At 48.0% G+C, this 6,000-nt stretch overlaps 1 protein-coding gene and 2 non-coding genes across 4 annotated transcripts in view; all 3 read right to left on the reverse strand.

Annotated features, from left to right (window-relative positions):
• HECTD3 (HECT domain E3 ubiquitin protein ligase 3) overlaps nt 1–6,000 on the reverse strand; it is a 150,568-nt gene that overhangs the window by 74,614 nt on the left and 69,954 nt on the right. The gene's annotated exons all lie outside the window — the stretch shown is intronic.
• Nucleotides 2,041–2,155, reverse strand: LOC143928594 (U5 spliceosomal RNA). Its single transcript, XR_013262437.1, has one exon. It is a non-coding gene; the product is annotated as a U5 spliceosomal RNA (small nuclear RNA).
• The window catches only part of LOC143928587 (U5 spliceosomal RNA), a 115-nt gene continuing 91 nt past the window's right edge, over nt 5,977–6,000 (reverse strand). The window contains exon 1 of the small nuclear RNA XR_013262432.1: nt 5,977–6,000. This exon is cut by the window's right edge and continues 91 nt beyond it. This is a non-coding gene — a small nuclear RNA (U5 spliceosomal RNA).

Here is a 6,000-nt window from a genome sequence, read left to right on the forward strand (position 1 = left end):
GTCCCAAACCTGGAGGGCCACCGCCACTGCCTCATCAGTGCCCACCATTACCACCTGCCGCTGCCTCATCAGTGCCCACCATTACCACCTGCCGCTGCCTCATCAGTGCCCACCATTACCACCTGCCGCTGCCTCATCAGTGCCCACCATTACCACCTGCCGCTGCCTCATCAGTGCCCACCATTACCACCTGCCACTGCCTCATCAGTGCCCACCATTACCACCTGCCGCTGCCTCATCAGTGCCCACCATTACCACCTGCCACTGCCTCATCAGTGCCCACCATTACCACCTGCCGCTGCCTCATCAGTGCCCACCATTACCACCTGCCGCTGCCTCATCAGTGCCCACCATTACCACCTGCCGCTGCCTCATCAGTGCCCACCATTACCACCTGCCGCTGCCTCATCAGTGCCCACCATTACCACCTGCCGCTGCCTCATCAGTGCTGCCTATCAGTGCGCTTCATTGACACCCATCAGTACCATTTAATGGTGACATCAGTGCCCATCAATGAAGGAGAAAAATGACCCGTTTGCAAAATGTTATAAAACAAACTATGAAAAGTTTATTTTTTTGGTCTTTTTTGGTTTGTTTAGCAAAAAAAAAAAAAAAAAAAAAAAAAAGCACGCCAGTGATGATTAACCACTTGCTTACTGGGCACTTAAACCCCCCTCAGTCCCAGACCAATTTTCAGCTTTCAGCGCTGATGCACTTTGAATGACAATTGCGCGGTCATACAACACTGTACCCTAATGAAATTTTTATCATTTTTTTCCACAAATAGAGCTTTCTTTTGGTGGTATTTAGTTACAGCTCGGAGTTTTATTTTTTGCTAAACAAACAAAAAAAGATGCAAAAAAAAAAAATCATGTTTAATAGTTTGTTATAAAATTTTGCAAACAGGTCATTTTTCTCCTTCATTGAAGTGCGCTGATGAGGCGGCACTGATGGGCTGCACTGGTGGGCACTGATGGGCTGCACTGGTGGGCACTGATAGGCATAGTTAAGGCGGAACTAATAGGCACAGATAAGGCGGCACCGATGGGCACAGATAAGGCGGCACTGATGGGCAAAGATGGGCACAGATAAGATGGCACGGATGGGTGGCACTAAGGGGCACTGATAGGTACCACTGATAGATAGGACTGATGGGCACTGATAGGTGGCACTGCTGGGCACGGATATGTGGCACTGGGGTGCAGCACCTTTGTTGAGGCAGACTGTGGGCACTGCTGGGTGGCACTGACAGGGGGGACACATTTTTTTATTCAGGCAGGCAAAGCAGGGGGCAGGTGGGCACTGCTAGGGCTGGCCGTGATTGGGATGGGTGTCCCGATCACGGCCGCCGGTGATCGGCTTTTTTTTTTTTTCTCCTTGCGCTGTCAGCGCGAGGAGGAATAATAGCTGATTACCGGCTCCGTTCTATCACATGATCAGCTGTCATTGGCTGACAGCTGATCACGTGATAAGGGGTCGGGATCGACCCCTTGCACGGATCGGTGATCAGGCGAGTCTCGTAGACTTGCCGATCAGGGGGCGCGCAGGCCGCTCGTGCACGGGATGACGTCAATAGACGTAGTCCCAGAAAAGGAGATCCGCGCTGTAGCTGTCATTCGGCTATAGCACGGATCTCAAGTGGTTAAATATCACCAAAAGAAAGTTCTATTTGTCTCAAAAAGAATGATGGAGGACCAAACAGCCAGAAAGCACTTCTGGACCAGAACCCCGAAGTATGTGACGTCAGCACCTTAAGTACCCTCTCCCAGAATGCACAGCAAGAATGACACTCCCTCTGGCCTGGTTCTGAGAGAGAACTGACACTCAATGCACCCAACTGGACTGTGTTCTAACACCTGCCAGGGATGACAGCGCCACCTATGGTCAAGCAGAACACTGTGCAATCCAGCCAGACTGTCACTGAGGCCAAAATTTAGAGTAATTAAAACCAAAACCAAACTGCGGTTCCAGGAATATTAAAATGTCAAAAACACAGGAGGCGGAGCTACATCATTTCTTCTGATATTAAACCAACAAGCAAGCCCAGCACCCGCCGGGCATCAAAAAATTCTCAGAAACTCATAATTGTTCCTCTCCACGGAAATCTTTAGTAAAAGGCGAAAGATTTATTCGATCTGAAAAGAAACCAGAGTATACCCGACCCCCGACCGCCGATCGCTGCCACATACAGACAAGTCTTCTTCAGATAAGGGGGAGGGGCAATTTACCAAGTAACTTTATTATTGTTAAACTTCCATATGGGGGACAAAATATAAATAAAAATGATAAATATTTATACTTTTTATTTTATTTAATGTAGAGTAAACAAAAGACATTAGAAAATATAAAGAGCGCAGTGAGAGGAGCATGCTGGGAAGTTTGGAGATGAGAAGTGACTAAGCAGACAATGGCGTCTGGTCAAAGGAGAATTCAGAGGAGGGGGAGGGGCATTCGCACTCTTCTACTACCTCACCCAATCAACTCAAAGCAATTCCTAATCTACAGATCAGCATTTAATAAAATATACATGAGAAAATGTGTGGGGAAAAAAAACACAATTATTTACAGAAAGTGAAATCTTAAACTGGTCTGTGCACGACATGAACACTTTAATAATGAAGAAAACTAAAATAAAACAAACAATGAAGAACTTTTCACCCACCATGAAGGGAAATGCACTTTCTCCACATTGTTTCTGCTTGAAAGTCCCTGAAATGATTGGAAAATAAATGACGTCTTTTCTGGGAGGTTTTTTTTTTAAAATAAAGCGATCCCTTCGCTACAATGTGTTTTGTGCTTCAGGCCGGGTTCACATTGCAGCGATGCGGGAACACCGCGAATACGCGGCGGGTTCCCACATCGCATGCCTCCCGGCGGCAGGTCACACTGCCCTATGCGAACTGCTGGGAGTGTCAGTGAAATGTTAATGACACCCCCAGATCAGTTCGCATATCGCAGTGCGATCTGCAAACCCGGACAGGAATCGGATCGCATGGTGTGAAGACCGATTCTGCTGCGGACCAAAAAAAGGGTCCCGTGCGAGTTTGCGGCGGGTGCGATGCGAATTCAGCCATACTATCTGTATACTATCTGTATACTATCTGTATGGCTGAACTCGCACCGCACAGAGATCGCATGTGATTTACACTGCAGTGCGAATCACATCCGGTTCTCGTAGCCGCAGCAGTGTGAACCCAGCCATATATAGAGAGCTGCTGATAAAAGGGATGTGTTCCTTTAACCCCTTCACACCCGTACTATAGCTCAAAGACAGCTACAGCGCGGCCATTCATTGTCAGGAGGGCGTCCCAAGCATGAGCTGCCTGCAGGGGGCGCTCTGTTAACCGCAAGTCTATGAGGAAAAAAAAAAAAAAAAAAAACAATTACCGGCTACCATCAGAGGGACACGAGTCCCAAACCTGGAGAGCCACCGTCGCTGCCTCATCAGTGCCCACCATTACCACCCGTCGCTGCCTCATCAGTGCCCACCATTACCACCCGTCGCTGCCTCATCAGTGCCCACCATTACCACCCGTCGCTGCCTCATCAGTGCCCACCATTACCACCCGCCGCTGCCTCATCAGTGCCCACCATTACCACCTGCCGCTGCCTCATCAGTGCCCACCATTACCACCTGCCGCTGCCTCATCAGTGCCCACCATTACCACCCGTCGCTGCCTCATCAGTGCCCACCATTACCACCCGCCGCTGCCTCATCAGTGCCCACCATTACCACCTGCCGCTGCCTCATCAGTGCCCACCATTACCACCCGCCGCTGCCTCATCAGTGCCCACCATTACCACCCGCCGCTGCCTCATCAGTGCCCACCATTACCACCTGCCGCTGCCTCATCAGTGCCCACCATTACCACCCGCCGCTGCCTCATCAGTGCCCACCATTACCACCTGCCGCTGCCTCATCAGTGCCCACCATTACCACCCGCCGCTGCCTCATCAGTGCCCACCATTACCACCCGCCGCTGCCTCATCAGTGCCCACCATTACCACCTGCCACTGTCTCATCAGTGCCCACCATTACCACCCGCCGCTGCCTCATCAGTGCCCACCATTACCACCCGCCGCTGCCTCATCAGTGCCCACCATTACCACCTGCCGCTGCCTCATCAGTGCCCACCATTACCACCTGCTGCTGCCTCATCAGTGCCCACCATTACCACCTGCTGCTGCCTCATCAGTGCCCACCATTACCACCTGCTGCTGCCTCATCAGTGCTGCCTATCAGTGCGCTTCAGTGACACCCATCAGTACCATTTAAAGTGGAAGTAAACTCCCCTGTTGTTTTCAGCCAAGGAAGCTGCCATCTTTGCCTCTGTTTAATCTTCAACTGCTATGGTGCTGCACATGTGATTCGTTACGACACCAGCCATTGGATGATTTGATAGTTTAGCTGAGAGCACAGCCAATGTGCAGTTAGCATTCCCGGCATGCCCTTTTTTTTAACTGTTTAAATCGATGAGTTTACTTCCACTTTAATGGTGACATCAGTGCCCACTAGTGCCGCCTCATTAGTGCCAAAAAGTGGCACTTATTAGTGACACCTATCAGTGCCCACCCGTGCCACCTCATCAGTGTGGTCTATCAGTGCCCATCAATGAAGGAGAAAAATTACCATTTGCAAAATGTTATAAAAACAAAACTATCAAAAGTTTTTATTTATTTTTTCGGTCTTTTTTTGTTTGTTTAGCAAAAAAAAAAAAAAAAACCCCAGTGATGATTAAATATCACTAAAAGAAAGTTCTATTTGTCTCAAAACGAATGATGAAAATGTCCTGTGTGTACAGTGCTACATGACTGAGTAATTGTCATTCAAAGTGTGACAGTGCTGAAAGCTGAGACTTGGCCTGGGCAGGAGGAGGGGGGGAGGGGAGATGGGGGGAGGGGAATGCCGGTAGGTGAGAGGGTAAGGTGTAAAGGTCAATATAACCAGCGCTGTCTCAACAAATAAAGGAAATTTGTATCTTAGATGGGATTTATACTTCAGGCTCTGTGATGTGGTCACAATGTCTTCAGATCTTATTCTACATCCAACGTTTGGGAAACTATTCCAAAAAATTTGATACAAAATATTTTATCGCGCAATCGGTGCTTGGTGGGAAACGATGGTCGGCGAGGAATAAGTCCTTCCAAATACGGATGACGATCCTCAAATATCAGAGCTCCGCCCAGGAAGTGCCCAGGGAGCTTCTGATGACACTTCCTGGGCGGAGCGAAATGCATTAAGTGGGTGGATTCTTCCAGTTTTGTGTCACGCCCCCTCTTTGGAGCGCAGATCGCGGTGTGGCGCTTCCAGAGCGATGATTTCACATGCCGACATGTGAGAAGAGGATATTATAAGTGAGAATTTTATTTTTATGCTTTTCTAACCAATAAAAAAAGGAATAACGCCACTTTGCTTCTATTTCCCTATATCCATATGAGGGGCTCTAACCCACCCGCTGGAGCATCAGGGAGGGGTCTCTATACAGCGATTGTTCGGGGAACAGATCCCATTGATCTTTTATGAGGGGAGCGGTTTGGCACTTGATCGATCGCTCTGATATTCGAGGATTCTCCTCATCCATATTTGGAAAGAATTATTCCTCACCGATTGTTTCTGGGAGGAGAATTTCTCTCCATTTCTATATAAATGTCATCAAAATCAATTGATTGTTTATTAACTGGTGATAATTATTTGATATCAGTTTGTCACACCGATCATTTCCTCTTCCCCTCCCCCCATCACATATAATGAATCCGTTTTATCAAAAGACTGGAAAATGATCCTTTGTTGTTGTTGTTTTTTTGCCATTTTATTGAATCTTTTTCTTTTTATAGTTGAACTTTCCACTACGACTGGACTTTGTATTTCACCGATCGGCATCATCCAGGAATGATTTGGCTCGGCGGTAACATTGTACATATTCAATCCCATCACCAAATCCAGAGAATTTCATTCTGATATTAAACCAACAAGCAAGCCCAGCACCCGCCGGGCATCAA

This window comes from Lithobates pipiens, unplaced genomic scaffold, assembly GCF_037356315.1.
Source record: "Lithobates pipiens isolate NorthernLeopardFrog02 unplaced genomic scaffold, aLitPip1_a1.2 Scaffold_23, whole genome shotgun sequence".
Taxonomy (NCBI): Eukaryota; Metazoa; Chordata; class Amphibia; order Anura; family Ranidae; genus Lithobates; species Lithobates pipiens.